Source organism: Schistocerca americana, chromosome 3 (genome assembly GCF_021461395.2).
Source record: "Schistocerca americana isolate TAMUIC-IGC-003095 chromosome 3, iqSchAmer2.1, whole genome shotgun sequence".
NCBI classification, from domain to species: domain Eukaryota; kingdom Metazoa; phylum Arthropoda; class Insecta; order Orthoptera; family Acrididae; genus Schistocerca; species Schistocerca americana.
Genome location: NC_060121.1, coordinates 319,913,655 through 319,937,965, shown reverse-complemented (window position 1 = coordinate 319,937,965; position 24,311 = coordinate 319,913,655). Strand labels below are relative to the sequence as shown.

Below are 24,311 nucleotides of genomic sequence, written 5' to 3'. Positions count from 1 at the left end.
CAACGCTTCATCAGTATCAAAGTGGAAGCCTCGGAGGTGTGCTTTAAGTTATGGAAACAAATGAAAACCGGATGGGGCCAAGTCGGGACTGTATGATGGATGATTGACGACACTGAACCCCAGAGATCGGATTGTTACAAATGTCGCAGCGCTCGTGCGTGGTCTGGCAATATTATGCAGAATGAGAGGACTCTCCATGCGTGGACGAACTCTTGGAATGCGAAACTCGATTACAGCACACTGTTTCTCATTCTCCGATATAGTTACGTTACACACCGGCGTGTTAGACGCTACAATTCAGAGCCTCCTAGTGGTAAAGGGATGGAAATGTGTAGAGATGTAGAATAAAGACGTAAAACGTTGATAAAATTTGTTTATTTTGCCTAAAAAGCTTTAAGAATTTTCACATAAAAAACTCGAAGACATTGCTTTTCACCATTTTATACCAAATATATACCAAATAAATTTACAAATGATGGAGCTGATCCTCATTGGTACACAAAACGAGTCAGAACACTGTTGCAGAAACAACGAAAGAAACGTGCCAAATTTAAACAGACGCAAAATTCCCAATATTGGCAATGATTTACAGAAGCTCGAAATTCAGCGCAGACTTCAATGCGAAATGCTTATAATAGTTTTCACAACGAAATTTCTTCTCTAAACCTGGCAGAAAATCTGAAGAGATTCTGGTCGTATGTGAAGTATACTACCGGCAAGACACAATCAATGCCTTCTCTGCGAGATAGCAATGGAGATACTATCGAAGACAGTGCTGTCTAAGCAGAGTTACTAAACACAGCCTTTCGAAATGCCTTCACAAAATAAGACGAAGTAAAAATTCCAGAATTAGAATCAAGAACATGAGTAACGTAGAAGTAAATATCCTCGAAATAGTGAGGCAATAAAAAGCAAGTCTTCCGGTCCAGACTGTGTACTAGTTTGGTTCCTCTCAAAGTACTCTGATGCAATAGCTCCATACTTGAGAATCATATACAACCGTTCGCTCGACGAAAGATCCGTACCCAAAGACTGGAAAGTTGCACAGGTCACACCAATATTCAAGAAAGGTAGTAGGAGTAATCCATTAAATTACACGCCCATATCATTAACGTCTATATGCAGCAGGATTTTAGAACATAGATTGTGTTAGAACATTACACAGTCAACATGGATTTAGTAAACATCGTTCTTGTGAAGCACAACTAGCTCTTTATTCGCATGAAGTATTGAGTACTATTGACACAGGATTTCTGGTTGATTCCGTATATCTGGATTTCCAGAAGGCTTTTGACACTGTACCACACAAGAGGCTTGGAGTGAAATTGCGTGCTTATGCAATATCGTCTCAGTTATGTGACTGGATTCATGATTTCGTGTCAGAGAAGTCACAGAAAGTTCAAATGGTTGAAATGGCTCTAAACACTATGGGACTTAACATCTGAGCTCATCAGAACTATTTAAACCTAACTATCCTAAGGACATCACACACATCCATGCCCAAGGCAGGATTCGAACCTGCGACGGTAGCAGCAGCGACGTTCCGGACGGAAGCGCCTAGAAAGGCTCGGCCACAGCGGCTGGCTCACGGAAAGTCATCGAGTAAAATAGAAGTGATTTCTGGCGTTCCCCAAGGTCGTGTTACAGGCCCTTTACTGTTCTTTATCTATATAAACGATTTGGGAGACAATCTGAGGAGCCGCCTTAGATTGTTTGCAGATGACGCTGTCATTTGTGGACTAATAAAGTCATCAGAAGATCAAAACAAATTGCAAAACAATTTGGAAAAGATATCTATATGGTGCGAAAATTGGCAATTGACCCTAAATAACGAAAAGTGTGAGGTGATCTACATGAGTGCTAAAATGAATCCGTTAAACTTCTGTTACACGATAAATCAGTCAAAAATAAAGGCCATAAATTCAACTAAATACCTAGGAATTACAATTACGAACAACTTAAATTGGTAGGAACACATAAAATTTTGTGGGGGGAAGGCTGAGCAAAGACTGCGTTTTATTGGCAGGACACTTAGAAAATTTAAGAGATCTAGTAAGGAGGCTGCCTACACTACACTTGTCCGCCCTCTCTTAGAATACTGCTTTGCGGTCAGATAGGATTGTCAGGGTACATCTAAAATTTCAAAGAAGGGCTGCACGTTTTGTATTATCACGAAAGAGGGGAGAGAGTGTCACTGAAAGGATATAGGATTTGAGGTGGACATAAAACAAAGGCTTTTTTCGTTGCTGCGGAATCTTATCACGAAATTTCAATCACCAACTTTCTCCTCCGAATGCGAAAATATTTTTTTGACGCCGACCTACATAGGCAGAAACGACCACCATGATAAAATAAGGGAAATCTGAGCACGTATGGAAAGATATAGGTGTTCGTTCTTTCCGTGCGCTTTGAGAGATTGAAATAATGAGAATTGTGAAGGTAGTTCGATGAACCTTCTGCCAGGCATTTAAATGTGATATGCAGACTATATACGCAGATGTAGACATTGACAACGCCCTCGTATTCTCCATATACATAAATGATCTGACGGCTAGGGTCAGTAGCAATCAACGACTGTTTGGTGACTCTGCTGTAGTTACCGGAAAGTGTCGTCGTTGAGCGCGTGTAGGAGAATTCTATTTGGTGCCACGACGGGCAGCTTGTTCTAAATGTAGAAGAATGTTAGTTGATGCGGATGAGAAGAAAAAAGAATCGAGTATTGTTCGAATATAGTATTAGTGGTACGCTGCTTGACACAATCATGTCGATTAAACATGTAGGCGTAACGTTGTAAACCGAAATGAAATGGAACGAACGCATAAGATCGGTAGTAGGTACGGCGAATGGTCGATTTCTGTTTATTGCGACAGTTCTAGGAAAGTGTGGCTCATCTGTAAGATGACCGTGTATAGAACACTAGTGCAACACGTTCCTGAATACAGCTCCAGGAAGACACCAAATAAATTCAGAGGCGTGATGCTAGATTTATTATCGGTAGGTTCGGTAAATACACAAATGTTACGAAAATGCTTTGTGAACTAAAATGGGAAACCCTGGAGGGAAGACAACGTTCTTTTTTAGAAACACAATTCAGAAAATTTAGAGAAACGGCATTTGCGGCTGTCTGACGTACGATACTACTGCCGCCATCGTACATTTCGTGCAAGGACCGCGAAGACAAGAAATTACGGCTGGTACGGAGGTGTCTAGACATCCAATTTTGCCTCGCGAGGAGAACGGTAAAGGAAATACGAGGCGTGTTGGTTAAGTAAGTACCGTTTTGAAATTAAAAAAAGACGTGCTAAGATATCTCAATAATTTTATTTTTACATGAAAGCCTGTACCGTGCTCTACGTACTGACGCCATTACAGTCTGATTCTTCCTTGTTTACGTTGTGTACTGAGTGTTTAACATGCCTCCGATAATCGCGAGTCCCGCCGACTGTGAAGTAGGGGCTGTTATAAGGTTTCTTAGTGCTAAAGGCCTAAAAGCGATCGATGTTCATTGTGAGATCTGTGCAGTTTACGGAGAAAACATTATAAGTGATGGAATGGTAAGAAAGTGGGTGAGAGCATTTAAAGATTGCCGCACAAATGTTCAAAATGTTCAAATGTGTGTGGAATCTTATGTGACTTAACTGCTAAGGTCATCAGTCCCTGAGCTTACACACTACTTAACCTAAATTATCCTAAGGACAAACACACACACCCATGCCCGAGGGAGGACGCGAACCTCCGCGGGGATCAGCCGCACAGTCCATGACTGCAGGGCTCCAGACCCAGACTAAAACAATGGGTAACATACTTGTTGAAGCAAAATATCCATTTTGCAGGTCTACACTATTGAGACCATTTCTTTATTCACGGTGCTGTCTTTTGCGTAAACTGATATAGGAGGCACTAGTTTAAGTCCTCATTAATACCATCAGAACTGCCTACTAGCGATATTTATTGAATTCCAAATTGCTGGAACGTGCTTTCAAAAATGAATTTATCATTTTTTGCTATTTTTGGCCACACATTGAATTACACGTCATAGTTAATATTTCAGAATAAGAAATTGTTTAAACTACAGTGACAGATTGGCACTCTAATACTTTCGTGCAGTTCCTTCATTCTACATTTCAAGACTCTTTCACTTTGTTGACATCCACAAATCATGATACCAATTTGCTTTCTTCTTCCTTCATTGCACTTATTTATGGGCTGCCAAAGGAAACGTAGGTAAGTTTTTTGCAAATGTGAATGTTAAAGATGTTGTGCATATTATTTGGAAGTTTAAAATGTTACGAGTAAGACAGTGCTAGTAAGCTTAATCAGCTGTCGATGCAAATGCATTAAAAGAGGATTTAAAGGGATTACGAACGCATACTTCTCTTCTTGGTTATTTGAAATGTATAAACAAAAAGAAAGTTACGTTTACAAGAAACTTGCGTCGTATTTTGGATCGAATAAGCATTTAAGGCGAGAAAAACGTTTGAAAATGCCTTCCTGACACATTGTTACACGAATATTTACTGTTTAAAACAACTGTTCGTACACACGACAGAAATTACAAACAAAAAGCAGTCGTAAACAATCTCCATGTAAACAATTGGCTGCTAATGTTTTGGGGCACCTAACACGGCGGCGCCGACTTCATAACAACGTACAGCGTTAAGTCTGTATTTTTACCTCGCTGTGGAATCCATGAAAAATGGGACACCTCTGACTGTACGCAGACTCTCTGGCAAGCCATACTATTGTAATATCTTTGTTCTATATTTTTATTTCAAACAAGAAAACAGTGCTGAGTGTTGGCTTGCGTATGTTTTAGTTTCTGCACAACGAAGGAGGCACAGTATTTGTAACTATTCGGACAAAAAACATTAGGATTAAAAAAATCTCAATACTTATCAATTTTTGCAGCAAAACCACAAAAAGATGGCTGCAGGGCAAGAAAGGAGAAACAACGCACACGTAAACGTCACATAAAATACCAATGTAAATACCTGCACTTTATAATGAGAATAAATTGTCGTAACGCGTCGTGTTAAGCGTGAAAAAAGGGTAACTTGCGCAGTGACCTGTTATTTAAAACACGGAACAGTAGTTATGTGATTCACTGACACATGTTGTACACGACTCCATGTCCTTTAGTTGAATGAAGACAAGGACGACAGGAAATTCATCCGACCAAAAAAATAAGGTAAATTTTCCAAATAATGGAAACAGCGGACGCTATACGACGAAACAAAAGCGAGGTAAGAGAGATAGAGAGAGAGCAGTGTCTCTTTCGTGGCTGTGAAAAGTATTATATCAGTGAAAACAGCAATTTAGTTGCATATTAAAGGCCACAGTTAATGTTCTTCGATACATTTCGTTATCTGGGGACGAAGTAGGATTGAAGTGCGTGTTATATTCACCTAGAGTGAATGGGTGTGGATCTTTATTTAATCAAGCAAATGTGCCTTATGATAAAGCGTAGTAGCTTCGAAGTTGATCACACACATTATTTTCACATTAATAAAATCAGCTGAGGAAAAGTTATTATTTTTATCAATTACGAACAGCTGAATTTTCCATGGCCTCTGCCAACGTGGACGATATTTGTACAAATCTATAGGTGTCATACGGTTGGTGTTCAGTCATTTGTGTGTTCCAGGCTATTATCTATCGCATATATCTTCTTATATCTCTGTTGTGGACGTTTTTACTTGAAAATTTTCAAGTTGTTATTCGTGAATTTGTCGCCGATGTACGTGCACATGTGGACAGTGCAATACCGACAGTAGTTTTGGTCATGCTTGAACGTTAGAATTGTAGTGTCTGCAGCAGACGTAGCGTTCACATAGACTGACTCGAACAGAGATCGGACTGGGGAGAAATACCGATCTGTGTTCTACCAGCGCGGACGTGATCGAGTGCGGGTGTACAGAACTACTGGCTGCCGCAGTATTCCCCAACCACGAAGTTGGCTAGAATAAACTCAATGTACAGGACCTGTTTGTCAGACTGTACATCAGAAAATTCTAAAAGTATAATATTTATTTTCTGCGACTGCATCCGAGTATACACCTATCGATAGGTTTTTACGGTTGGTATTAGCTGGATTCACGAGCTGTGTTCATCACCGCTTGGGACTAGTTAGCTATCAGAATCAATCATGCACCATCCATCCACCGAGTTATGAATTATCATTCAACGTTTCCAAGGTAACACATTTGTCATAAATTGCTATAACCGCAGTGGTGGTTGCCTCCCTATGGGATCCGTGATGTTACCGGGTCATTAGGTCAACTTGGCATGACGCCACTGCCAAGTTCTGGCGTCTCAGATGACACCCATCCTTTAGACGAGGAGAAGCTCGCGTCATCCCAAAAAAAAAAAAAAAAAAAAAAAAAAAAAAAAGCCGCAGAGATAGGAAGTACTTAATGGGACGAACAGCAACACATCCGTACCCAAAGACTGAGAAGCTGCACAAGTCACACCAATACCCAAGAAAAGAACAGGAGCAATTCGTTGAATTATACACCGATATCACTAACGTCTATTTTTAGAAGGATTTTGAAAAATATGCTGCTCGCGAACATCATTAATCACCTCGAAGAAAATGATTTATTGACAAATAGCCAACACGGATTCAGAAAATATTGTTCTTGTGAAACACAAATCACTCTTTATTCTCGCGAAGTTATGAGAGCTATCGACAGGAGTCGTCAAATTGATTCCGTATTTTCAGATTTCCAAAAGGCGTGCCTATGGAGTATCCTCTCATTTGTGTGACTAAATTCGTGATTTCCTGTTAGAAAGGTCACAGGTAGTAATATGAGTAACTGACGGAAAGTCATCGAGTAAAACAGAAGCAACATCTGATGCTCCCCAAGGAAGCGTTGTAGGTCCTCTGTTGTTCCTCATTGCACAAACGATTACGGAGACAATCTGTGCAACCCTCTTAGATTTTTGCAGATGATATTTATTTGCCTCCTTGTAAAGTCATCAAATGATCAAAAAGAATTCCCAGCGACAGCATATTCGCAAGACAATGACAGGAACTATACCAAAGCGACAATCAATATTGCGAAACGAAAAACCAAAGGCTGTGGCCGAGCGGTTCTAGGCACTTCAGTCCGGAACCGCGCTGCTGCTACGGTCGCAGGTCCAAATCTTGCCTCGGGCATGGTTGTGTGTGATGTCCTTAGGTTAGTTAGGTTTAAGTAGTTCTAATTCTAGGGGAATTATGACCTCAGATGTTAAGTCCCATAGTGCTTGGAGCCATTTTAACCATTTGAAATAAAACAAAATTAGTTGGCATTTTAAAACTTTATGCTTATGCTTAGGACTTAAACCTACCCACTTGTAACATTATTACGCCCTGTTTTTTTTTTTTCCCCTAGTCACTGGATGTCGCCCGAGTAACAAATCCATCTCCATCGCTCCATCGGCGACAAATCAGTTAGGTTACTTCAGTCTGAAGTCAGTGGGACGGAAGCATAGAGATTATGCTTAAAGACAGCACTTTACTTTCTACAGAACAGCAAAGGAACAACGTTCCTTGAGGGGCCCACTTACAGAATGTCGCTGCAACTGCACGCTGCTGCACGCCTACACAGGTACACCGTCGCTGCGTCATAGAGGGACCTACTAATTGGCTTCCTGTAGGCAGGCGGGTTTCACAACGTCCGCTCCTGGGGGCATGTCAACCAGCAGCAGGAAGCCGCGAGGCAAACGGCGCTTGGCGCTGTGACTTAGGCTCAATTTCCTTGCCGCGTCTTTGTTTCAAGTGCACGTATGCGCGCGACTACACACACACACACACACACACACACACACACACACACTAACACAGTTGTCTCGCTTCTTAAGCGATGAGTAACTCGCTGTTAAAAAAGATGTAGCAAGGAGAAGACATTGTGCACAAACAACGAAATTATACATGGTCACCTTTGGTTCAAAGTTGTTTGGAACGGCATTTAAACACCATTCTCTGCTACGCACTTCCAGATACAAACGGGAGACCGCCAAACAGACATTCAGTAATACACTACTGGCCATTAAAATTGCTACACGAAGAAGAAAGGCAGATGATAAACGGGTATTCATTGTACAAGTGTATTATACTAGAACTAATACGCCTGGGCATTGAGTCAAACAGAGCTTGGATGGCGTGTACAGGTACAGCTGCCCTGCACCTTCAACACGATACCACAGTTCATCAAGAGTAGTAACTGACGTATTGTGACGAGCCAGTTGCTCGGCCACCATTGACCAGACGTTTTCAGTTGGTGAGAGATCTGGAGAATGTGCTAGCCAGGATAGCAGTCGAACATTTTCTGTATCCAGAAAGCCCCGTACAAAACCTGCAACATGCGGTCGTGCATTATTCTGCTGAAATGTAGGGTTTTGCATGGATCCAATGGAGGGTAGAACCACGGGCCGTAACACATCTGGAATGTAACGTCCACTGTTCAAAGTGCCGTCAATGCGAACAAGAGGTGAACGAGACGTGTAACCAATGGCACCCCACACCATCACGCCGGGTGATACGCCAGTGGCGATGACGAATACACGCTTCCAATGTGCGTTCAACAGGATGTCGCCAAACACGGATGCGACCATCATGATGCTGTAAACAGAACCTGGATTCATCCGGAAAAATGACGTTTTGCCATTCGTGCACCCAGGTTCGTCGTTTACACCATCGCAGGCGCTCCTGTCTGTGATGCAGCATCAAGGATAACCGGAGCCACGGTCTCCGAACTGACAGTGCATTCTGCTGCGAACTACGTCGAACTGTTCGTGCAGATGGTTGTTGTCTTGCAAACGTCCCCATCTGTTGACTCATGGATCGAGACGTGGCTGCACGATCCGCTACAGCCATGCGAATAAGATGCCTGTCATCTCGACTGCTAGTGATACGAGGCCGTTGGGATCCGTATTACCCTCCTGAACCCACCGATTCCATATTCTGCTAACAGTCATTGGATCTCGACCAAAGCGAGCAGCCATGTCGCGATACGATGAACCGCAATCGCGATAGGCTACAATCCGACCTTTAAAAAAAGTCGGAAACGTTGTGGTTCGCATTTCTCCTCCTTACACGAGGCATCACAACAACTTTTCACCAGGCAACGCCGGTCGACTGCCATTTGTGTATGAGAAAACGGTTGGAAACTTTCCTAATGTCAGCACGTCAGCACGTTGTAGGTGTCGCCACCGGCGCCAACCTTGTGTGAATGCTCTGAAAAGCTGATCATTTGCATACCACAGCATCTTCTTCCTGTCAGTTAAATTTCGCGTCTGTAGCACGTCATCTTCGTGGTGTAGCAATTTTAATGGCCAGTAGTGTATTATAATTGGTCCCCCGATTTTAGTTTCCGATTCAGCCAAAAACCGAGGCACCTCACTTTCGCACAGAAACGTATTTGGCGTGTGTGTAGTGTTGTTTGTCTGCAGTGTTGGTGTTTGTGCGGTTGTTTTGATTTGCGAGTGAACATTTTGCTAGGATAGAAGTGTCAACCACGTGCGTGACTACTATCGTGTTTTATGTAGTTGGAAAGTTGCTAATGTAGAGATTAAACAAGAATGGCCCCAGCATGGTACTTCGAGGTCCTGCTGCTTCTATGCCGTGTCGTGGTGACTGTTTCCACTGAACGTCAGTGTTGAAGCATCTGTCGGAGAGGTATGGGTGTATGAGGCATACTAGTCCGTCGGGGAAACCAGCGTCGTTGCGTTTGCGATTGAAGCGCTTTTGCTATAGAGCTATTTTAAAAAAATCAGTTGATATCCGTTTGACCTATGGCAACGCCATCTAGCGAGCCTACCATAGCGCCATCTGGTTTCCCCCTTCAAGCTAGACAAGTTTCGTTCTTTGTAGTTTTTTCGTTTGACGCTTATTTCGTGAGATATTTGGGCCGGTCACGATCAGTGGACCACCCTGTATGTGCGACGCACGTACGGCATCCCCTTGACACACATTTTTAAATGATTCCCTCGTGGAGAGTGGAGACGATTGATTGTCTGGATGTGTGGGACAGTGCTGTGCTTGAGAGAGTTCCGGTGGTGGGGGAGGGGTGGGGAGAATGCGACGGAAGCCTCCGGAGGCGGCAGGAAGCCGGCCGAGGCGGGAGCTTGCCTCGTGCGCGTAGAACAAGCCGCCAGCCGGTAGCCAGTAGGCTGCCGTCAGCCGTCCGGTGCACACCGCACAGTGGAGTGACTGCCGCGGCGACACGCACTACACGCGCAGACGGAGCAGGCGCTGCAGCAAGCGCGCCGCACACACACCGGAAAGTGGACGCTCCCATGCGACAGCTGCCTGCATAGTGCCGAGCTGGCTGCCGCCTGCGATACGGGACTCCCTCTGCAGCGTCCGCGAGGTACGCTCCGTAACTATCTCGTCCTAAGATGAGCTGCGCGTTTCTTTATAGCTCCGTTTGCTAAGCGCGAAAGCGTCATCGAGGTATTCGGCCAAGTCTTGTGGCAGGTGCTACAGGAGTGGCACTGTGCATCGCAGTTAGGTTTATTGACAAAATTACGAGAGCAAATCTTCTTGCAAGACTCAACCAATTTTTAGACAACGTAGTTGTATGGAGATAAACAGCGATTAATTTACCTACAATCAATTACCCAAATTCTTCCAGTCCATATGTGGCATAACAGTGCTTAACAGTATTGGTTAAAAACAGTCTTGGATGCAATTTTAGTTTTTTTATTTTTCAACGACGCGTTTCGACTTATTTAGGCATCTTGAGGTTATCTTTTCTAGATGGACGCGAGAGGCACTAAGATCTGCATAACGCGTTCCCGTTCACAGGAGTGAGTGTTACTCTCGCGTCCATCTAGAAAAGATAACCTGAAGATGCCTAAATAAGGCGAAACGCGTCGTTGAAAAATAAAAAAAACTAAAATTGCAACCAAGACTGTTTTTAACCAATACAGTTATTCAAATGACAGTCACAATCGCATTATTTATTTTCCGCCGACCGGTTTCAACCCGCGATGGGGTCATCTTCAGGGCAATTTACACCATTTGGTCGCTCGCTCGAGTCATAACTATGCATAGTTACCAACCGTGCACAGGCAGGGTGACGACTCCAGCGAGCGACCAAATTGTGTAGGTTGCCCTGAAGATGACCCCATCGCGGGTTGAAACCGGTTGGCGGCAAAATAAATAATGCGATTGTGACTGTCATTTGAATAATTGACTCAACCAATTTCTTTCATCCTCCCACATACAGGGTTTCCATAAAGATCTAGCAATAATTTCAAAAAAGGCAACGGCCTTGCCTCAGTCGATACACCGGTTCCAGTGAGATCACCGAAGCGCTGTCGGGCGTGGCCGTCACTTGGATGGGTGACCGTGCAGGGCGCCATGCGCTGTTGCCCTTTTGCGGGGTGCACTCACCCTCGTGATGCCAATTGAGGAGCTACTCGACCGAATAGTAGCGGCTTCGGTCAAGAATACCATCTTACGACCGAGAGAGCGGTGTGCTGACCCCACGCCCCTCCTGTCCACATCTTCCACCGAGGATGACACGGCGGTCGGATGGTCCCGGTAGGCCACTCGTATCCTGAAGACGAAGTACTTAAAATTAAAAAAAAAAAACATCACTTTACAGGATGACGCAAGAAAACCGCTTCACGAGTACTAGACTGCTCATTGTCTCCCGCCAGTTGTCATCTATTGTTTAGAGGCTGTTGCGACTACGTTTTGTGTTGTCAGCACGAAAGCCGTTGCGAGTGCGACTTCCTTACAACGTGTGAAGTAAATACCTTTGTGAGATGTATCCTCTCCGGCCGCGGTGGCCGAGCGGGTCTAGTCGCTTCAGTCCGGAACCGCGACTGCTACGGTCGCAGGTTTGAATCCCTCGTCGGGCATGGATGTGTGTGATGTCCTTAGGTTAGTTAGGTTTAAGTAGTTCTAAGTTCTAGGGGACTGATGACCTCAGATGTTATGTCCCATAGTGCTCAGAGTCATTTCAACCATTTGATGTATCCTCTTGATGAAAGAATCGGAGGCATATGTGTCTACCGGTTCATTTAAGGAAACGCGGGACATCTTTGCAAACAAGTTTCCTGGTGTTTCCATACCAGCAAAGAGCAGTATGCAAAATTTGATGACGAAGTGGCATACTACAGGGACGGTAGCAAAATAAAATAAAATAAAAAATCGAGCCCCGTTCGTTCGTGCACCTGCTGTGATCGCGGATATTCGAGCACGAATGATCCATAGTCCAAAAAAATCGAGACATAATTGTCACAACAAGTGTACGTTTCGCACAGGTCTCGTCAATGCGTTTCACACCACATACGGATGAAACGCTACAAAATGGCACGTGTCAATGAAGGAGGAAGATAAGGCAAAACGTGTGAATTACTGTACGTGGTTGTGTCAAACAACTGAGAATGGAATGATGAATGCGCTGCTGTATTCCATGCGCGGCGAAGACTGGTTCCATCTGACATATCATGTATGCCCCCAGCTTACCATATACTGGTAACAAACAATCCCTGTACGATTAATGAGGAACTTCTTCACGGTGAAAAAAATCAGAGTATGGTGTGCAGTGTCAGCAAGTCGGATTGTAGGTCCCACATTTTTTGAAACAATAGTAAACACCGCTCTGTGTATGCGAACCTTTGAGGAATTTTACGCACAGTTGACCCTCATGAAACGTACATATGCTGTAGTTCAACAGGATGGGACGACCTGTCACATTTCACGCGAGTCAATCTCACTAATTCGTGAAAGATTCACAGAAGAAAGGGCTGTCAGCAAAGGATTCTGGCATCCGCGATCGCGTTACCTAACCACTTGTGACTTTCATCAGTGGCCAGTCTAAAGGTAAAGTTTACGCCAGTAACCCATTTACGTTAGAAGGCTTGAAATTTTGAGAATTGATGCGCCAAAGTGTTAGTGTGCGCGCAGAACTGTGTTGAAGCAGAGGGAGGCCATTTCCAACACCAGTTTAATGTAAAACACGAGACCGGTTCAGTAAATATAGACCTTTGCAATAGCTTATTTTTTATTATTTCATTATTACATGTTTATGTTCAAGTGGATGTGAAATCTTATGAGACTTAACTGCTAAGGTCATTAGTCCCTAAGCTTACACACTACTTAACCTAAATTATCCTAAGGACGATGGAGGGAGGACTCGAACCTCCGCCAGGACCAGCCGCACGGTCCATGACTGCAGCGCCTGAGACCTCTCGGCTAATCCCGCGCGGTTATTACATGTTTATCTATTTGTTGTTGCACCTGCTCATGACGGGCAACAATTCGTGCGTAACTGACGAGCCGTCTGAACTCGGGGAACGATTATCGTGCACCACCCTGTATTTGAGACTGAACATCGTGGTTTGTTGTAAAAGCTTAATCAGTTCCCAAAGTTTTTTTGCTGTTACTCCAGATTTCAATGTATACCCCACTCGTCGCTTGTAAAACACCGAGACGAGATTCGAGTTCTGCCCATGTACGGGCCAGCAATGCACCATCAATAATTCTTACTGCATCACTGATTCGTGCACGGAGGGTCGCGATGTCTTTGATCGGTGTTGTACACACGCGGACCTTGACATAACCCTCCACAAAAAGGAGAGTAATGGCGTGCCATCGGGAGTGCGCGGAGGCAGTGCGATGGGAGCACCACGACTCATCCGCCTCCAGTGAGATGTTCGTTCCGTGCATCCTGCATGTTTAAACTCCAATTTGGAAATGAACAATCATACTGGAAAATTATTGGCGGCTGCAGGTCTTCGATCTCTGATGTTAGGAACTGTTCGAACATCTCCGAGTAAACATTTCTCGTTAGTGTTTCCTCTGCGAAGAAAAATAGGCCTATCAACTTATCATGGTTCAAATGGCTCTAAGCACTATGAGACTTAACGTCTGAGGCCATCAGTCCAAAAAATGGTTCAAATGGCTCTCAGCACTATGGGACTTCACTGCTCAGGTCATCAGCCCCCTAGAACTTAGAACTACTTAAACCTAACTAACCTAAGGACATCGCACACGTCCATGCCCGAGGCAGGATTCGAACCTGCGACCGTAGCGGTCGTGCGGTTCCAGACTGAAGCGCCTAGAACCGCTCGGCCACTTCTGTCGGCGTCATCAGTCCCCTAGATGGTTCAAATGGCTCTGAGCTCTATGGGACTTAACATCTGAGGTCATCAATCTCCTAGAACTTAGAACTACTTAAACCTAACTAACCTAAGGACATCACACACACCCATGCCCGAGGCAAGATCCGAACCTGCGACCGCAGCAGCAGCGTGGTTTCGGACTGAAGCGCTTTGGCCACAGCGGCCGGCTCAACTTATCATGCATTAAAGTACAGCTACCGTTGAATTTCGAGTTGTCGCAGAAGTATTCGTGTATGTTGTGTCTCTTGTGTGGGTTTTCGGTGCCCCAAATCCTAATGTTGTGGGGATTCACACGTCCAGAAGTGCAGAAGGTTCCCCATCTGAAAACAGGTATTTTTTCAGAGTAGTCGTTGTCGTTGTCTAAGGAGCTCAGTGTGGAACATGCAAATGCATACCGCAGAGGACGATCGTTTGGCTGCAGTGCGTGGACCATTTGCACTTTCTACGCAAAAAGTCGTAGCCGCTTATGTAACACTTTGTGGACAGTTGATCTTGCTTCCTGCAGTTCGCGTGATGCACGATTTAATTGACTTCTGGGGGCAGCGTTGAAATGCAGCTTGTTATGTCAACGCGTGTTTGAGAAACAAACAGACGTCCACTTCGAGGAAGCACTTTGACACTGCCTGTCTCTTTACACTTTTCGAACCACCTCTTTATGTTTTCGCCGGCAGTACCCTCCCGTAACGGCGTCCATAATTCTGCAGTGCTGCAGTCACAAATTTTGATTCTTCATACCAGACGGCGCACTGCGCCTTCTCCTGGGCAGGCGCCATTTCGATGCACTCTAACTCAAATCTTTAAAAAAGAAAACAAGACTTAGAGAGCTGCTAAACATTTTACAACAAACCACGTTTCTGTATCTCTAATATTTTTCAAGTTCTGCTTTTTTGAAATGATAGCGAGACTCTATGGGTACCCCATATATCTGCATGTTTCCGTGTTTCCTTAAATCGCTTAACGCAAATGCCGGGCTCTTCGAAAAGGGCACGGCTGATTTCGTCTCTCATACTTTCCTAAAACTGAACTTGTGCTCCGTCTCTAATAACCTAGCAGTCGACCGAACGTTAAACACTTACGTTCCTTCCTTCAATAATCGCTCTTCCCGCGCATCATTCACAGAGAAAAGAGGGCGGGGGAGGGGGGGGGGGGTGGAGTGATAATACTGCACAAACAACCCACTACACACCATAAGAAAGCTTACGGAATGCAGTGGGCAGCCCGCTATATATTTTCTAATAGATCCTGCGCTAAAGCTGCACAGATAATCGCCCCAACACATATCCGGGTCGTCTGTCTGTCGTTTCCTTGTATTTCCGTTAGTTTCTATGTGTGTTTGTTTTTGCACCAATAAATACGGAGGTGATGCTCTAGGCGGCAATAATTTAAAATAAAGGAGAACTTGCACAGTGAGAAAGAGAGCCAATGGTGCTTATGTACTGATGAAAAATACTAGTATACATGCGAATGTAATACTTACACGGTGAAAAAGAGAGACAATGCAGCTTATATACTAACGAAAAATACTAGTATACGTGTAAATATATTATTACAGCTGGTGGTTTCAAACCTTCACGTGTTATATCACTTCACATAACTAGTGTTTCAAAAACAAACTCATCACTCTGTACCAGAATACATTCTTCATGAACTATTAGATTGTAAGTTGTGGCGAATCGTAATTCATAATCATAAGTTCCTTGCGGCGGGTACGATTTAACGCCCTTTGTGGTCTGACGGATTGTGTCAATCTGCCAGTAACTTTCTCTCTCTCTCTCTCTCTCTCTCTCTCTCGCTCTTGCTCGCTCGTTCGCTCTCCTAGTTTCCCAAATTTTTATTCTTTAAGGAACTCCTGTTTTTTACTGTTTCCATTCGCCGGGGAGCGCTAGTTCAGGAAAGCATGCATATTGGTGATATTAGAATCTGATGATAGGAAGACCCTTAGGTGCAAGTTACGTAGGAACTGCGGGTGACGAGTATCGTCTGACAAGAAGTTTCGGATAATATTTGGCTTCATCTTTTGTTGCATCTGATAGTTCTTTCTTAACCCTCTGTTGAACAAGTCAGCCTAAAAAACTCTTGAGAGAGCCTGACAGCCAGTCTGCACTGACTGAAATTTAAAGTATTACACCACGAAACACCAGTCTGATATTTATGGAGGCTGGTGTGAAAGTATATATCTTTCCATCTTAGACATGCTCTATGGGTAGCAAATCGAAGGACTGGGCAGGCCAGTCAAGGCTCCTTACACGCTCAGCGCTTGGTTTGAACTGCAGTGTTGGATGATGCATTATCCTGCTGGAATATGCCTTATGGTACTTTGATCATGAAGGGAACAACAACTTGGTTTACTATTACTGCCGCAAACTGGCGAGCATTCAGCTTTCCTGCAACAATTAGCAAATCAGTCTTGTAATCATATCCAACAGCTCCCTACAATTTAAATCCGAGATTTGGAGAGGTATACATCTCGAGAATCTCTGCTTCCTGTGACCTTTCACTGGCTCGCCTACAAACACATTGGCGTAGATCTGACCGCCAAAGAGGCGAGACTCAACAATGAACACCACAGAAAGATGATGTCTTTGCCGAGTCTGTCTCAAGATCATGTCTGTGGTATAGTGTCAGCGGTAAATGATGCACAACATCTCGAGACCTGAACCCACCTCCCAGTAATGTGTTACCAAAAGTTCGTTGTGACTCTCTATCTGTAACCTGTGCTCGAGTTTGATCCGCTGTCCTTCTTCTATTCGTCGACCTCCACGTGAGTGGTCAGCGCGGCTGATTGCCACGAAGAGGACCCGGGATCGATGCCCAGCACTGCCAGGGATTTTTCCTTGGTTGAACGGTTGTACGGGTTCTAATCAGTCTCGTAAAGCCAACTTAGGAATTACTTGATCGATTAATAGAGGTTCTAAGGTCAAGAACCCCGACAACGAACGAAAGAGAAGTGTGCTGACAATATGCCCCTCCACATTGTGGTCGATAACGCCATTGACAGAGAATGATAGGGCGGTCGGTCTTGCTGTATTTGCCCGTCTACAGCAAGAACTCGAGGCTTCACTACCACTATAGTTACGTCCGTCTTTTCAGCAGAGCGAGCCGACTAAGTTGTTTCCGCAATGTGCTCTCTTCACCCATTATGATGTCCGATCTCGTCACCTTTCGTTCCGCTGTCGTTGTACTGCCGGCCGCTGTGGCCGAGTGGTTCTAGGCGCTTCAGTCCGGAACCGCGCTGCTGCTTCGGTCGCAGGTTTGAATCATGCTTCGGACATGGATGTGTGTGATGCCATTAGGTTAGTTAGGTTTAAGTAGTTCTAAGTCCCTGGGACTGATTACCTCAGATGTTAAGTCCCATAGTGCTTAGAGCCATTTGAGCATATTTGTCATTGTACTAAAGCGACGCGACCTTCCCAGCCGAGATCACTAACGCACGAGTGTGCGGTGAAGCACGACTCGGATATACGCCGGTTTGGATCCTAGTAGAGGGAAATTTTCACTGTCGCTATGTGACCAGCAAGGGAAGGAGAAGTAGTGGCACAAGGATCCTGATCACCAGCCTCTGCACTAATATCCTGGATTAATTTCCATACCTCTCCGCAGTGTCTCATGAAGCGTGGGCATTTGACTCAGTTGATGATGATCCATCCGTCGGATGGAAAACTTAAGCTCGGCCGACCTACTTGGAGCTATTCGAAACAGTTAGGTTATGCAAGCTGCGACATCGTCGCGAAAAAACAGTGACCCGTATATGTAATAAGTTTCCTTTAATTTATTTCTATGGTCAAAAACTTTTTGTTAAGAGATTACCGGTTTCGGTCTTTAATTACCATCATAAGATCTGCAGCAAAAATGTGCAGCACTATGTTCTCTTTCATTTGCGGCTCCTTTAGCGATTTGTTTTATAGTTGTTTAATATTACCCGGTACACTATCAACGGTATTTAATATTTATGTCATTATCTAGAATATTGGTACTGGAGCACATGCCAACCACTGTTTTTTAACTCTTCCTCTTTTTAACGATATTACTTTTGTCGTGTTTTTTCTTTTTATTGCTTTTTATTACTGTAATGCCTTTTATACGTTATAAGCTTATTACAGACTTCAACTATTGTATCCCCCTTTATTTTCGCTGTTTCCATTAATTATTGAAAACTAGTGTATGCCGACATTAGCGACATCTGGTGAACTTACACCACAAACATCTTGTGGCTACTGTACGGCAGCTTGCTTTAAACAGTAGTACTACTGACAACATGACTCGTGCATGTGATGTTATTTAAATGTATTTGACGGTGCTGGTGCTGACTCCGCATTTAACATTTGACGATGCCACTACGGCTGCAGTACATTAGGACTTTGTTTTTATGAAACAGGTATGCCTCTTCATATTTAAAGCGCACAAATGTAAATTTTGTCACTACTACTTTTCATTATGGTCGATGTGTTGTTCTTCAGCTGTATACAGTTTGCGAGTATATTTATGTTTTTGCCCATTTTTGCTGCAGATCTGATGATGGCCATTAAAGACCGAAACCGGTAATCTGTTAACAAAAGGTTTGTAACCATAGACGTAAATTAAAGGAAACTAGTTAGGTTATGTGCCAGTACCGGATTACACCCTCTGTCTAGCCTTCATCCATAACTACCAAACCCAACGCTACACTTCTCAAGCACTCGACACAGTCATCCACACGACACAGATATACATTTGACAATTCATAAGAGGTCCGAAGAAAGCAGTGGCAAACTACCACCGCTAAGATCTTGCCTGGAACGGCGATCCAAGATTCCTTCATCTGCTCCTGGGACATCCTTAACTTTTTTGCGCTACAGTGAACTGTCTCCACCCTCAGCCAGTGTGATGCTTCCATATACCTCACGCCAATGATTCGACCTTTCTCAGAGTTCGATAGATGTCGATCAGCTGCGCGTGCTACGACGATAAAAAGTTAAATACGCGGCAGAGTAAACGCTTATAGCAACCAAATGTGACGACAGTCAGTGTCTGGTGCAACATGCGCTCTGCGTATTCATTCCCTCCTCTGTATTAACACAACAAGCATGTAACTGTTCCTATTTCTACTGGAAATGTGGGACACGTGAGGGACCTATTTGTACTCCACCACATCAAAACAGCTCTGCGTATTCATTCCCTCTTTGTGTTACCACACCTAGCATGGAACTGTTCCCATTCGTACCGTAAATGGAGGACATTTGAGGGACGTATTTGTACTCTGTCGCGTCAAAGCTGAAAACTGGGATTTTGTAATTGTCCAGCCACCTGATGTCGTCTAAAGATGTCCTTGCTCCTGCGCAGTCGTAGCACTCAGGTCACGAATCCGTTCTTTCTCACTCTGTACTTTACTAGTAAGTTGGCTGACCGTCACTAAGCTACTAAATGAGTATCGAAAGATAAATGGAATCCCAATGACTTTTTCCTTATTTCTCTATCACACACGGTGCATTTAAACCCTAAACTGCTAACAAAATATTTCACAGAAGTACGCATAAACAGTCACACGTAACACACTTTATATAACATATATAATAGTGGTACATTAAATAAATGGTAGGAGCTACAGTCACAGATCTATTTACGCATTCCACACTCTAGTCTTTTCTGCAAAATGGTTCAAATGGCTCTGAGCACTGTGGGACTTAGCATCTGAGGTCATCAGTGCTCTAGAATTTAGAACTACTTAAAACTAACCAAACTAAGGACATCACACACATCCATGCCCGAGGCAGCATTCGGACCTGCGACCGTAGCGGTCGCGCGGTTCCAGACTGAAGCGCCTAGAACCGCTCGGCCATCCATGCCGGCTCTTCTCTCCACTGCTCGCAGAGTGAAGATTATTTTAAGATCATTTTGTGTGACTCGCAACGCAGATCTTGCGGCCCCTACACTGAACGGAACCAGGCGGTATGCGCCCTCTTCTACCGATTGAACTGGTCAACACGAGTCACATAGCTCCGTGCTCATTTTTTGGTGGGTGCCGATGATGCACGAATTGCTTCGTCAGCTTATCGTTATACTAATATTACTGAAAATGGTTTTTAAAATGAAATCTGAAGTGGGTGGATGACAGCTTACTATTTAGAGCAGTGGTTCTCATACTTAACGATAACGAGAACCTACCCCCCCCCCCCCCTTTATTGGAAATGTGATCTGCGGATCCCCTGCAATGCTATCTGAAGTTTCACATGGCTTTAAAAAAATGTACTAATTAGAATCATCACCGACAAGAAAAAGATCAAGGAGAATAATTCAGTAAGTAATTTATTCTGAAGATACATAATTGTTGCCTGGTGAGCGAAATTTCAGTTGACAATACAGTAACTTACAGTAATACAGTAACAGCACAGTAATACAAAAAATACAGTAATACAATACAATAAGTATAGTAACTAAAAGTCAATGTCTTTTTTTAAGGAAATTCATTTGATAAACAATGTTCTCAAAAGTGAGGTCACTAATATGAGGAATTCAGTTCCTTGTGTTTTTCCCTAATTCCACTGAAATCTGGAATACGTTTTATCACCGTCAATCTTAGGTCAGATTCCATATTAAGACGGTTTTGCTTTAAGGTTTTTATACTGCAAAGAGCAGAAAAGCTCTGCTTACATAAGTAAGTGGTGAGTCATACCTTGTATGTCATGGATTTCTACGTTAGTGAAAGGATTTTCAAACCAACAGTTATCAAGTTGAGGGACAAGCGCATTCCCACGGAGTGGACGCGCGGTTTGAGGCGCCATGCCATGGACTGCGCTGCCTCTCCCGCCGGAGGTTCGAGTTCTTAGAATAAGCTAGTTTAAGTAGTGTGTAAGTCAAGGGCCGATGACCTCAGCAACTTGGTCACACAGTTTGAACATTTGAACAGGCACATTTTATCTACCTTCGAAAACACCAGGTGTTGAAACTGTTAAGTGACGATAAAAATTGAAAATGTGACGGGCAGTTAAACCGTATTTTTCTTATCTAATCACATGATCTTTCTACTGAAGAAAAACGAACAACATCGAACGTAGTTTCTCTTTGTTGCTTAACAATGCAGCAAGTCCCAAGTTTTATTGGGTTTTCGTATTTATAACTGATCAGTGATGGAAAATTAAAGAACTATAATTGAGAGGGAGGGGGGGGGGCTTGATGTTTATAAACATATAAATGACTAACATTTAGTAAAAGAAAACCTAGAATTGGTGGTAATGGTGGGAGCTTTCCGCCACTTTAAGATGAAATCTATGAAATACAAAGGCGTTGTGCGATTAAAGTTGGCGTACAGCTGCGTTTAAAAAATTGCCCTAACAAGGAAGGAATTTCTCTCAATTGCAGTAATCCTATATAAAGGTTGACCGGCTTCAAGGCAGAAATGTAATAAAATAGGAAAACATTTAAATTTACAAACCTGGGTAAAATTTCTAATTGCATTCTTTTTGTAGCTGAAAAAAATAGTTGTTGCATAACAGCTGGAGTTCCATTTTATTACAATACGTTTCAATTTTTACTCGTCGCGGACCCCTTGACTAGGTCCCACGGACCCAGGGGTCCACAGACCCAACTTTGAGAAACAATGATTTAAAGGATGGGTAGTATAACTCTCAATTAAATCTGAGTTATGAGTTTTAAAAATATTACTAAATAAAAATTAGAGTTTGGCGGCCTGGTCCAACAGCAGTCCCTACATCTCCTTTTGTGGCAGCCAGTCGGATTATCCACTTTTAAACTGGTACAATTTCGCACCGAAACGGTATCCATTGAACCATATGTTGTGTGCACTTCACACCTCTTCTTACGTCACGCATCAACTGAGCTAAAGATGAACTTTAATCGACGTGCGCCACGGGCAAGGAAATACTGGTATATCAGTTTGGTAACGTTAGGTCAAGGCATTCATAGTGTAACACGTTCCTTTTCTGCCAGCGTAAGACAGATCGAACTCAAAGTGATGCTGGTTCCGGGTGACATCATTGGCGAATGTTCGAGACGTTGGCTCGCTGGATGGCCTTCTTGTTACCACCTGTCGAAATATCGTTGACAGGATAATTACGCCCGTGCTGTGGCAGCCTCTCGCGTCCCAAATTATGAACTTAAAACCACTACTTGAATTAAAAACCGGATCTAATGATTTGCTGCCGTGAAAGTCCGTACGTATTTAAAAGCTGGGAAGATGGCATATTTGTTAAACTTGTCTTCAGCTGAGGAACCGGTACTGCGGTACCAGGACACCTTTTTGCATGCAGAGGTTGGGAAGAGAAATGTTGCTCTGCTGGGCAGAACATGTGGATATGCGTGAAAATGGTTTGCGGATGCTGCAGCTGATAAATCCCGCTCTATGTTTATTGTGTGAGAACGACTGTAATGAAAATAAATTGGAGGCGGGAGGGATGTGTTGCCAGACTGGTAGACGGTAGAGAACTCTGGAAGGGACATCTAGCAGCGGATGTCAAATGGCTAATGTTACATGTATAGTTAACAATAATGGGGTCAAAATATAGCACCACCTTAAGGTAGTAATTTCCTTTAGTTGTCTGTACCACGAGCGTTGGATACAGACAAGCCATCATGCGTACTTTTAATCGCTTACATTTCGGGTATTTTCGATTTTCAGAGAAATGAAAAGTATACCTCTCTTGCCGGACTTTGTCTAATTCATGCTGTAATTGTTTCTTTATTGTGTTCGTGGTGTTTCTGTCACATTTCTTTCACTGTTGTTATATTGTCCACAAACCTCATTTCCATATGACTACAAGGTTCTTATAATGGTCTCAGTTTTCCTTTAACACTTCTCCTAGCTATCGTTAGATTTACTTCGTAACCATCGTTTAGTTGTCATAGAAGACCGACTTCCCTTAAACCAATGAGTCTCATGCGTTTCCATCCAGATAAGGTAGATTTTCTTTTGTAACATGCTATATTGAATTTGACGTATACAGGGTGGTCCATTGATCGTGACTGGGCCAAATATCTCACGAAATAAGCGTCAAACGAAGAAACTACAAAGAACGAAATTTGTCTAGCTTGAAGGGGGAAGCCAGATGGCGCTATGGTTGGCCCGTTAGAGGGCGCTGCCATAGGTCAAACGGATATCAACAGCGTTTTTTTTTTTTATTAGGAACCACCATTTTTATTACATATTCATGTAGTATGTAAAGAAATATGAATGTTTTAGCTGGACCACTTTTTTAGCTTTGTGATAGATGGCTGGACCTGAGTTCAAATTACGTCCTTGGTACAGATTTTCATTTTTTGCTTCAGTCTGCACATATGCATCGTAGACGTTTGAGACGAAAAAGTCTCTAGAACCATATGGTTTCATTTGACAGAAATTTGTTTGGCGGTATCGAAGATGAAGAAGTTCTCATAACACTTAAGGTATGCATTGAGAGCCTATGTTTACCAGAGTTTTTTGTTTCGAATGATCGTTGTCATATCCTTGAATATTGACCATTCCATCCTGGGACACACTGTACACCACCACCTGTGTGTTACACATGCTGTATGTGCCATTGTATGTTACATGAACTCATTATGCCATCCATTGTGCATTGCACGAGCTCTATACGCCATCCATTCTATGTTACATGAACTCAATATGCCATCTACTGTGTGTTACAAGTGCTCTATATGTCATCCACTTAGTGATACAGGTGCTCTATAGACCATCCACTATGTGTCTTATGAGCTCTTTACACCACCCTCTGTGTGTTACAAAAATGGTTCAAATGGCTCTGAGCACTATGGGAGTTAACTGCTGAGGTCGTCAGTCCCCTAGGACTTAGAACTACTTAAACCTAACTAACCTATGGACATCACACACATCCACGCCCGAGACAGGATTCTAACCTGCAACCGTAGCGGTCTCGCGATTCCAGACTGTAGCACCTAGAACCGCTTGGCCACTCCGGCCACCTGTGTGTTACAGGTACTGTATATACCCACTGGGTGCCACACAAGCCTTGTATACCATATGCTGTGTGTTACAGGTGCTCTATATGCCATCCACTGTTACAGGTGCTCTATGTGCCATCAACTGTTACAGGTGTTCTCTATGCCATCCACTGTGTGTCACACATGCTCGTTATGCTATCCACTTCGTGTTACATGAGTTCAATATGCCATCCACTGTGTGTTATAAGTTCGCTATATGTCACCTAATGAGTGATACAGGTGCTCTATATGCCATC

The 24,311-nt window shown here is 43.5% G+C and overlaps 1 protein-coding gene across 4 annotated transcripts in view; it reads left to right on the top strand.

Moving 5' to 3' along the window:
- Nucleotides 1–24,311, top strand: part of LOC124607365 (rab11 family-interacting protein 4) — a 929,323-nt gene that overhangs the window by 212,203 nt on the left and 692,809 nt on the right. The gene's annotated exons all lie outside the window — the stretch shown is intronic.